The sequence below is a fragment of the Gobio gobio genome (genome assembly GCF_949357685.1).
Source record: "Gobio gobio genome assembly, chromosome: 7".
NCBI lineage: Eukaryota > Metazoa > Chordata > Actinopteri > Cypriniformes > Gobionidae > Gobio > Gobio gobio.
Genome location: NC_137103.1, coordinates 37,901,147 through 37,912,485, shown reverse-complemented (window position 1 = coordinate 37,912,485; position 11,339 = coordinate 37,901,147). Strand labels below are relative to the sequence as shown.

General features: G+C 35.9%; 2 protein-coding genes across 2 annotated transcripts in view; one reads left to right on the top strand and one right to left on the bottom strand.

Moving 5' to 3' along the window:
* Positions 1-11,339, top strand: part of piga (phosphatidylinositol glycan anchor biosynthesis, class A) — an 882,343-nt gene that overhangs the window by 91,772 nt on the left and 779,232 nt on the right. The window lies entirely within an intron of this gene.
* LOC307129066 (uncharacterized protein) overlaps positions 1-11,339 on the bottom strand; it is a 538,951-nt gene that overhangs the window by 32,684 nt on the left and 494,928 nt on the right. The window lies entirely within an intron of this gene.

The window sequence follows — 11,339 nt, the reverse complement described above, 5'->3', positions numbered from 1 at the left end:
ATTGTAGCCTACACGGTGGTTATAATAAAAACTGAGAATGAATCAAGAATGAATTTTTTTATCATTAAAACGATATCCACAAAATATAATATTGTAATTAAATTAGCCTACATTTTAATCAAATAAATATCATAGCAGAACATAACATTTTATTTGTAAAATGTAAAAATTGTGAATTGTATTATTTATTCAATCTTAACTTTAAATCACGAATTGTAACATTGCAAAAATCTCAATCTGGCATATAAAAACAATGTCAGTCGGCCACGGGGGGAAACTGTCCACGCAGAAACATTTTAAAATAACTAAACTAAACTTTCAAAATAAAAATAACTTTAAGTATGCGAGGTATTATAAACATCCGTTGAGTGTTTTCACCACAGTAGCTACGCTTTGAAGACCAAGAAAACTGGGCACATATTCATTCTCCAGGCACTCTGCCAAACTCTTTCAAGCACCCTACCTGCCTACTATCTTAAGTTTCCCGAATAAGTGAGAAAACACAACCCAGTTGCAGCTGCAGGGCTGCATGTTTCCTCCCTGCACTCCGAGACTGAACTCGAAAACACGGACACGAAAACTTTTGACGCATGGGCGAAAACTCATGGGGTGTTTATACAGTGAAACGTGAGTACATGTTTTATGAGCTCAACTCTGCTGCATGCTTTTATCGTTGTGACTAACAGTCGTTTAGCGCACTTATTGATTAGGTGTCGTGCTTGTCCTTCGTGCATGCGTGTCAAGATGAGGCTGTTGAGAAAGTTTGCCGTCCCATTAAGTTAGAGGCCGGATGAGTAGTTGTTTGCTATTTGCTCTGAAAGCTCGAGCCCGACTCAGACAGCTGTGAGTTCACCTATTAGCCCCGATGTCTTTCCCAAAAGATTGCTTGAGTTAAACATCTGACAATGAGCGCACAGGGGTGCCGCTCGCATGACCTCCACTCGCTTTTAATAGTTTCATAAGGAACTTCATTAAATCAATTACTCCACGAGCACATCATGATTTATTTGTACTTATCTCTCACAAGATTCTTTGCTAACACTTTCATGAATAAGTCATTAACAAACATTATAAAAAGCTTAACATATCTTCGTAAAACTATGAAGATAGCGTGAATCAAAGTTCGTGACATTTCTATCTAAACTAATGATCTGTTTAGCAATAGAATAATGCTTGTTAATATAGGCTATATATATATAAACCTATTGTAATGTGTTACCGATTTTGCAACGACATAATTCCACACAAACTAAAAGTGTATTTTTTATTTGTTTGTTTTTACATTTATATTCATTGTTGACATTTAAAGTTTCCTTCGACCGATTTATATTTGATGTCGCTCTCGTAACATTGACAGAGTTTTTGAATTAGTGAGGAATGCCTGCCCGGTATATGACTTAGAACATGTCTAGAGGGTCCTTTATTTTAAAGAAAAATTGTAACAAAACTTGTAATTAAAGATTATCCAGTAGAAAGGTAACCTATCATATTAGGAAAAGACTGCTAAAGTTTGTTTAAAAATACATAGGAATGTATATAATGACATTAGATTTTTGCAGCCTATATTTCTTATTAAAAATGTTTAAGTAAACTTTTTACTTCATATCATGTATAGGCAAATAAATTTGCCTTTTTTTTCCTCAAACAGCTTTGAGAGTACAGAATGACAGTTTATATAGCATTATTTAAGAGTTGTTGATATATTGTGGGCATGTCATGTGTAAAGAAACAAAATAAAAAAAATATTGATAGAAAACGATTGTAAAGCTCAACATATGCACCACAGAGATGAACCCTTTTCATCGTTAACACATATGAATCAGCTTGACTGTCTGCATGAGACAACTGTCATAATATCTGGCCTCTCCACAACATCTGTGGGCCTCCAAACTTGGTGCTGGTCCAAATATGGATCCCCAGGATTGGGAGGCTTTCCAAGGCTCTTGGTGATGAGAGCAAGGTCGTCCACGGACATGTCCAAGAGCCAGGGCTCTACACCTGGTCCGTTCAGCCTGTGCAGCACATGTACCAAACCTCAGAGCCATGCGACCATTTCTCTGCTTGCCTTGGATTTGACAGGTCCTGTTTAAATGGCCCTAAACGCAGGTCTGGACTTCTAATAAAAACACTTTATCCATGTGGCAAATGATCAGAAGCTTTTTTGAGCCGGGTCTTGACGTAGGAAAGGATGTAAATGTTTTCTATAAAAGTGGTTTGATCTAAAAAAAATTATATTCTCAATCTGTCTTTTGAATATTTGGTTGGGAACTGTCATTGGTAAATATTTTTAATTTAATATTTAATTTACTAATATATACTGTATATTTTATACAAGTAAATGAAAAACATTTTCCATTGACAGTTCCAAACCAAATATTCAAAAGACAGATAGAGAAAAAAGAAAGTTAGTTCAAAGTTCTGCAACTGCGCATGACCTTTAAAACATCGGTCTTTTGGCCATGATGGGATATCACTGGTCAAAAAGTACAATAAAATGTAATGTATTCATATTTGAATATTTGTTTTTATATATAATTATATCAATATTTGTCAGTTAAAAACATTCTCTAATAGAAAAATAGGGAGATATTTTGGTGCACAAATAATGTGCATTCATGTAACAATCTTTACAGCATTGGCTTCCCATTTTGATTTTACATCCTGTAGATGCTGATCGGTTCCACATCTGACGAACTACCATGAGCAGCACATCAGAGTCGTGCCTCTGAATACAGCATCTTTCATAGAGGAAAAGGTCAACATTCAGTGAGAGGAAATCATCCTGCACAGCTGGACAACCACAGTGCTGGATCATCTCAGTAAGAGAAAAGAAGAGAGAGCGAGTACAAATATACAACCCTCAAGTGTAAGAGAAGGGATGAGGAAAAAGAAGAGAAGAACAGTCAAAGCCCTCAAAAAGTCAGTCCACTTCTATGCAATTGACTTTACATTGCTATATTCTTTAAAACTCTGATGGTTCGATTGATGATCTCCTACCTTGAATTCCCAGTGAAGAAGACCTAATCTGTGTTTAATAAACCTGTAAGCTCACCTATAGAATCCCCTGGACTACCCCTAGCGCGTCACCGGCCAGAACCTCCCGCTGGCCTCACAAGGGTGGCTAGATGTTCTTAAACATCACAAGCCACTTTCTCTGTTTCAAGCTGACCTTGGAATGGCCATTAGACATGGCTTTGAACTACTGGAACTATCTCTCATAGACCAGTGTCAAGGGTCCCCCTGAGTTGATAATGACTTGCTTTCATAACTGCTGTGACATTTTGTGAAGGTACGCTAGGCGTGCTCACAGGCCATATCTCCAGAATGCAATGCTTCCTTTCCTTCTCAGCAGGTGCGAATCCGAGCTGCATAGTCTGCGATTTACAGTGCCATGTTTGCGCATCCCAGAATAAGTATAGGCCTGGGCACATGCATGTCCAGCCTTGATAAGCAATTTGGCTCACTACAGTGTTGACAGACACAAACTCAGAATTACCACAGAATGATCAGTGACTGCATGATGTTTGGTTTAAACATCATTGCCACAGTTCAGAGATGAACTAATACATTATATTATGGGTATTTTTGGTGTTACAAACATATGCTATTATCGTTTGTCTCCCTTGGATCAATTGCTATTGTTTTCATTTATAAATCTTAAAAGTGCCTGCTAAACAAATAAATGTAATGCAATGAATAATGCAATTAAATTGGCTAAAAAAGCCAATACAATGCACTACTTATATGCATAGAGAAAACTGGTTTTAGTTTTTGATAGGATTTACAGAGTCTAAATAAAAGGCATAAATAAAAAAGATTTTAAAAGTCTTTGAACGTTAATAGCTCTATTCTGCTCTTGGTGGTTCAAATATACTCACTCATAGATATGTATGTTAAAAGCTGAATCTTAGGCTGCTGAATGTCTTCATGCCATGTCTAGTTCCTGTAGGAAAAAGAGATAAATGAACTCGCTCACTGTGCCCTTACATAAATGAGGGTTGATGAAACTGATGATAGGCTCAGGCTGCTGAAGAAGTGATCCCAGTGGAGACCTTACAGTGGTCTGTCCCACTCACAAGACAAATTATATAATTAGGCGCATGTCTTAGGGGACGGCCACCTTTGCCCCTTTCTTGACATCTTCAATGGTAAATGACAGCATATCTTGCTAAAATAACCGAGCAAATTCATCTTGGTGACAAGCGGAATTCTCTTTACAGTTGTATTAATTGTCTGGTTTTGAGAAATCCCTTGAAAATGACAATATGCACTCGAGGGAAACATTACATTTGATTATAAAGATGATCATGATTCTTAGGCTGGCCTGTCTGAGAGATTCGCATGAATCAAAAGCAAATTATTTAAACAGTACAGTCATTTGCGTGAATGATATTGAAAGAGTCCATGAATAAAATACAATATCTCGGAGGAAGCATAAAATACACTGTAAACCCTAACGCTCAAAATAATTAATTGGTTTGACAGAGTACAGCCAACTCAAATTAAACAAATTCATTCAAACAAATGAACTTTTATGAGTATTTAGAACTTCCTTTTTCTTTTGAGTTCTCAAATCTGACACATTTGAAGTAATCTGAATTGTTTCATTGTTTTGGTTTTATGAACTTTTTTCTTTAATTTAGACAAACTTAAATTTAACTGAAACTGGGCTGGGGTTTCTATTACCCAGCATGCTTTGCCATGACAATCAAAATGGACAGTTAATGCCAAAATTAAGTGTTATATTATTATTATTTTTTTGTGCAAGATTAATGTTCAGTGGGAGATTTAGTTGTGATTAATGTTTTTAATGCTAGTTTAGAAGAGTTTCTTTTTTTTTTGGAGCATGAGCTTAGTTTGAGAACAGATATGTTAAATGTATTATATTGCTGTACTCATTCAGCAAATTATATGCTATGCTATGTTAATGCTATAAGCATTGTGTAACCAATTAGCAAGGTGGCATTTATTGAATTAGCTAGTTAAAGCAAGTCAAGTTTCCACAAGGCTACTAAAAATGTGAGATTACATGATATTTTTAAGTTAAATGTATGAATTAGCTTACTTAAATATTTCAAGTTCGGGGCAATTAAAATGTACAAAATAAAAATCTTCAAGTTCTGCTTACTTAAACTTTACATTTCTTAACTTAATAAATTTGAGGCAACTGATGTTTTTTTTAACATCAAATTGTTTTTTTTTAGTTTTGCCATCTTATTCGGTTTTACAGTGTTCTAGACATGCCTTTTTGTCCAATTGAAATCACTCGTTTTATGCGTAAGTGCCAATTTTAGCTCTAAAACGTTTGGGAAAAATATGGGCGCTTTTGTCTTGTTTTCAAACCCACAATTCTTAACGAAGAATTATCATGCAACAAAACAGAAACGCCCTCGCAGACAGCTCCCTTTCATCACCTCGTGCTTATCACCGGCATTGTCAAAATGTTCGTTGCAGGGCCGCGTGCTCTGCAAGGGGCTCCGATTGAAAAAGCAGAGCCCGGGCTCCTGCCTCGTCCAGGCAGGGTTAAGCCACCTCTCCAACCAGGCGGCCCCCAGCGGAACCCTCATTACTTTGGCTCCTAGAGCAGTCAGCTGTGCTGTGGTTCAGAGAAGAGAAGCTCCTTACCTGAGCATCACTGCTTCCACACGCCAACAACACACGCGCCTTCACCAACCTGATTTGACAGCTCACGCTCAACTACAGCCTGCTGAACATAGACATGATAAAAATACATTTCGTTTCGTTCCCTGTGAAATGTCACTGTCTTCCTTTTGCTGGGAGTATATGACAGCACTTGGGATTTGAGATACCTTTTAGTGCCAGGTTTTGTTTGTTTAAATCCACTTCTAGTTATAATTTGGATGGTGTTTTCGCTGTCTGTATATTCAAATAAAACTGCCATTTCAGCTTACAGGGCTCTGAGGTGTGAGCTTTTATTAAGTTTATCCCCCCATGTGGTGTCTCTTCTGTAGAGGCAGCACTTTATATTATGCGTACGGTGCTCTGTGGACACAGCCGTTATGTGAAGTTATGGAGACAACAATTTATTTAGTAACCATATACTTTTAAACATTTCATTATAGCGTGATGAAATAACAATTTTCTCAAAAACTTTCTGAAGGCTGCAAATATCATAAGGCAATAAGCTAGTATAAAAAGGAAGCCAGAACCATGTATAGGTAATGTTGAACTGAAATGTGAAATTCAACTTGAAGTGAGATTTAAAGTGATGTTGTCATACTGTGCAACGAAAAAAGCAAAACAGGCAAGATAAAATGATTCATGAGCCTTAACACTTTACTCTGCCAAGTGTTCTCTACGCCGGAATCAATAATTAATTATTAATAATTAAAGTGTATTTCATATTCTAAATGATAAAATAAAGATAATGTTGTTAACTTCAAATCAGACGTGAACAGATATCGGTGTGAAACAAACAAGTGACACAAGTAATCAAAAGTGTTGTGGAGATGTCAAATTTTGCGCAGAAAATATTGTTACACTCATAATAGTCTTGAAAGGAACAATTCAGTATTTCAAATGACACTTTTTTTAGGCTATTAGAAGTGTTTTTTTCTCATCGAATTTAATTTCCACAATAACATCTCTCTCGAAAATATCAAAATATATACGTTTTTTAATTGAAAAGAGAACTTTTTCGTTAATGTAGAAACAATCATTACGAAATGCTTTTTTTCCTATAAGGAATTATGACTTATAAATGTCGGTGCTTCTGCTTCCTTCATCAAAATGACCATTTCTAGCAGGATTGGAAGGTTCTTCTGGTCCTGTTCTAGACTATTTTTGTAGTAGATTTTTTTTATAGAAATAGTTTAGCTACTCGCTCGAGATTTTCCTATAAGGCTATAATTATAAAATTCGATTCCCGCAATTCCAATACATCTTTCAAAAGCATTTTAGGCAGATTAATACGTTTTTGTTGCGATGGATTTTTTTGTTGTTGTTGTAATCAGTCATTCAAAAATTATTTCATTCATGTTTACTAAAAGAGCATTAAATAATTCCCATTCCAAACAAGTTCAACCAATTAAATGTGTTTATCTAATTCAAAGCCTGCAGAAATGTGTCGGCTACCCCGCGGTATTCACTCTTCACAAAGTTCTGGGTCTATAGGACAAACATGTTTAATTGGATTAGCAGAGATGATGTCATAAACTACAATTAAGAGCTTGACTGTGCAAACACAGGCACGCGCTGAACGAGTTAGGAGCAAAAGCATATGAAAATTACTGTAAATCATTTTTTTTATAACGAACAAGGTTTCTAAGCTTTTTGACAATTTCTTTAAACAGTTCAAATACTATTAGACCGGTAAATAGTACTCAAAAAGAAATAATTATAACATCTAACAGTAAAAAAATAAAACGAAACACATAGACGGAATTATTTCATGCTTTGGACTTTCTGTCAAATGAATTAATTTTGGGGAGTGCAAATCATAAGAGACACTAAACACAGATAATAATGTTATATGTCCCACAGGACCAATTGTCCTCCTCCCTAGTGTCTACAGTCTTTCTAATATAATGCATAATTAACTTTGTTAACGTTCTGATATGGGATCAAAACCAGATCAACAGTTTCGTTATAATCATTGAAAACTATTTTCAACAAGACATTATGTTCCTTTGTTCACGTTTCATTTACATGTCTGATTTTACGAGTTAAAGTGACTGTGCAGTATCACATGTAATGTTTTTAATGTCATGTTAAAAGTTCCACGTCTTATATAAAACAATAAACTGTTTCTAATGGCTTGTTTAAGAATGTGAACACGGTAAGATCACTGACGGAGAGCCCGTGTCAAGGGAAGGTGATAAACAGCGGCTCGTGCTCCCATGACTCAATACCTGACAATTAAGTGAACTGGAAAAGATGTGAGCCTGTGTAAGTGGTTATAGGGTCACTCCAAGATATACCCAGAGCGTAAAGCCTCTTTAAATTAAATACCTAGACTTCACGGGCCTCCCGGGAAACACTGAGGACAAGAGTGGCACCTTAAAATAAGCAACGTTTTACATTCTTCTTCGCATTTCCGTGATAAACGTGCCTCGACTTTCATTCGCAGTGCACCTGTTACTCATTATAATATTCTTGCGAGTACAGATATGAGCGGACAACAAACTAGATCATATATTCCTCTCGACTGCTCTGTCTGGATGCATCTGCACCGTTCTAGGGGGGTTCAACTGCAAAAGTCCTAACAGCCAAGAAGCAATAAATGTCGCCTTTATGAACAGCCATTCTCTTCCTGCCCCCAATTTTGACAGCATCCGGCGGCACACTTCTTAAAGTTCTGTTCTTCTTTCATCAGAAAGCCAGTGGGTGAGATGGTACAAGCTGCGCCAAGCAGTCAAGTCACACAGCAAGCACACCAGCACTCAAAAGCGTATCTGTTTTATCGCGTCCATGAAAGATATAGCAGAATTGTTTTAATTTCTCTCTAATTCACGAGCAGTTGTGTGATAATGAGCCAGCCGCCATAATATACATAAAACCATGATACTCTGATTATCCTGGAGGCTACGCGACAATTGCACCATTTTGTCACAACAGAAGGAAAAGTCGATTTATAGGGGGGCTGCCATGGGCTTGTAATTGGGGAATCCACCCATGGGCTGTTCCTAAGACTCTGCTAACAGTGAGGTGGAAATTACATCTGCTCATAGTTCTCTGTAGGCCCGACGATGAAGATGTTATTAAAGTAGAAAATATTATGCCGTTAAAAATAGTAGCAGGTTGCAGGAAAACCCTTCTAGTAGCTATAAATGGTTATTATTATTCCACCACCATAACAAAAACGTGAACAAATGTTGTGCATTTGATTAAAATAAATTAATAAAACCAACAGACACAATAATGCACAAATCAACACTTTTTGACATTGTATTTCTTTTCTTAGGGTGAACTTGCTTGAATAAAGATACATGGGGTCAAGTCAGCTAAAAACAAAAAAAGTTTTGAAGACTTTTTGTCGCACTGTAACGAGTCTGATTTACGTGGCCCCTCGACTTGAAGCCATAGCAACCGCAGACAAAGACCGGAGGAGGTTTACTGGGGTTTGTCCTTTGATCTGTCTCCATTTCAAATAAAGAGTCAGCTCAAAGTCTGCGCTTATTCACGGAGAACTATCCTTCACTCGAGCACACATTCGGTATTCTGGCAAAACGTTAAGCTTATAATACCACGCGTGAATTAAAGCTTTACAAGGACCATCGTTAATGCATCGCAAATATGGAACATTACTGAAAATTACTCTTTCATTCGAATGCATAATAAACAAACTCACGCTGGATTTTTATGACATCAAGGTAAAAAGCAAGAGTTCTGATTGTGTCTGGTTCATATACACAAGTTAAAACTACAATAATTTAGTTAAATAACAGACTATATTTTAATTCGTTGCATTGCACCTAAAATAAATAATAGTTGAGGGGGAAATAAATCAGAAATATCAATTTTTTTTAAATAAAAGTGGGTCTCGAATGGTTTCTATTTACCAAAGAATAAAATAAAGTTTGCACAGATATTTGAAATGTTATAAAGCATTTTTTTTAATTGATATAATGCAGACGAGAACAACACAATAAAAAGGTGGGAGTCTGTAGGTAAAATCCTCACTCACGCACATTATTAACCTATACTAGCCTATTATAATCATCCCTAATGTAATAAAGCGAAGTATTCAGTCAGTTAATATCCCCAAATGCAATAACAATTAGTGTTTTAGTGTTGTGCTAATACTTTCTCAAACATGATTGAATGTTTTTTCTCTCTCTCTCTCAAATGTCACCGAAAGCTAGGCATTTGTGTCGCATCCACAGTGGTATATTTGAAGCTATTCTCTGGTGATGTTATTCAAGCAAATTCAAAAGTCACATTAACCTACGTGCAAAAAAGCGCCAGACATTTTACAACATTACTAGAGTTCAATTTCACTCATTATACCCCCACTGCCAATAAATTCAATTTCATTTCAATTACACATTATTTCCAAAATTGTTCCTGCTTGCTCTTGTTGTAAACGATTCGTTTTATTGCAGGGGAATTATCTTTGTTGAAATGAGTTTGTCATATATTGTCTAGTAAAAGAATGAAGTCATTATTGGGAGATCCCTTGGCGAGAAATTAGGCGAGCAAAATCCTCCCTGCCACACGGGTCCCATTGAGATTAATGAAAAATATGTAAAACGTTTCCTTTTAATTTTCCTCTGAAAGCACTTTGCATACATGCATTTTCTCTGCTGGGTTGATATCAGATAATTTATGAGAGCAATCTCAGCACATAACCATCAGGACTGTGTTTCAAGCCTAATTGAGTGCTGTCAAGATTAGGTAAGGTCCTATTCGTGTTAATTGTATTGTACTCTCTTTGGGAATACTAGTAAATGTATTTAAATAATTCCGCCTTGTGAGCTGAAAAGATTATGTCAACTTACAGGCATAATAGAAATGTCATGAAAAATGACAAAGAAGTGGGAGGAAGTAGCATTTCGCTGACCTAGTCTGCAAATCCTTTAAAATCTTTGTCCACACAGATCAGTTTCAAGCAAATTAATAAAATTAATGGTGCCTTTAGTGCACTGATCAGAGGATTAACTGCTAAACGTAATTTCACTTTACAAAAAAACACATAGGCCTACTTCTATTGCAATCATAAACTAAAATAAATGCGCAAAAAGTAGGGGTCAGCCAAAACAAAACAAAAAAACCTAGTCTAGTTTCATATCAAATTAATGTCATATCAATTAGCAATCATCTTATTTTCTAGAGGCTTAAGTGACTGAGGTTCAGAGGTCATAGGAGCTCTTGCGTTTTTTGTGTTAAAGGGATGGTTCACACAAATATAGAAATTCTGTCATTTACTCACCCTCCAAACCAGAATGGATTTGTTTCTTCTGTAAAACAATATTTCTTGAAATAAATAAAATAAACAATTCAAATAAAATTCTATCTATCTATCTATCTATCTATCTATCTATCTATCTATCTATCTATCTATCTATCTATCTATCTATCTATCTATCTATCTATCTATCTATCTATCTATCTATCTATCTATCTATCTATCTATCTATCTATCTATCTATGTCAAATCGATTAATCACGATTATTCGCAATTAATCACATCTAACATAAATATATATATACACACACACACACACACACACACACACACACACACACACACACACACACACACACACACACACACACACACATTAATGATATATTTACGAACTTATTTAGATGTGATTAATTGCGATTAATTGATATGACCGTAAGTGCTGTCAAATCGATTAATCGAGATTAATCAC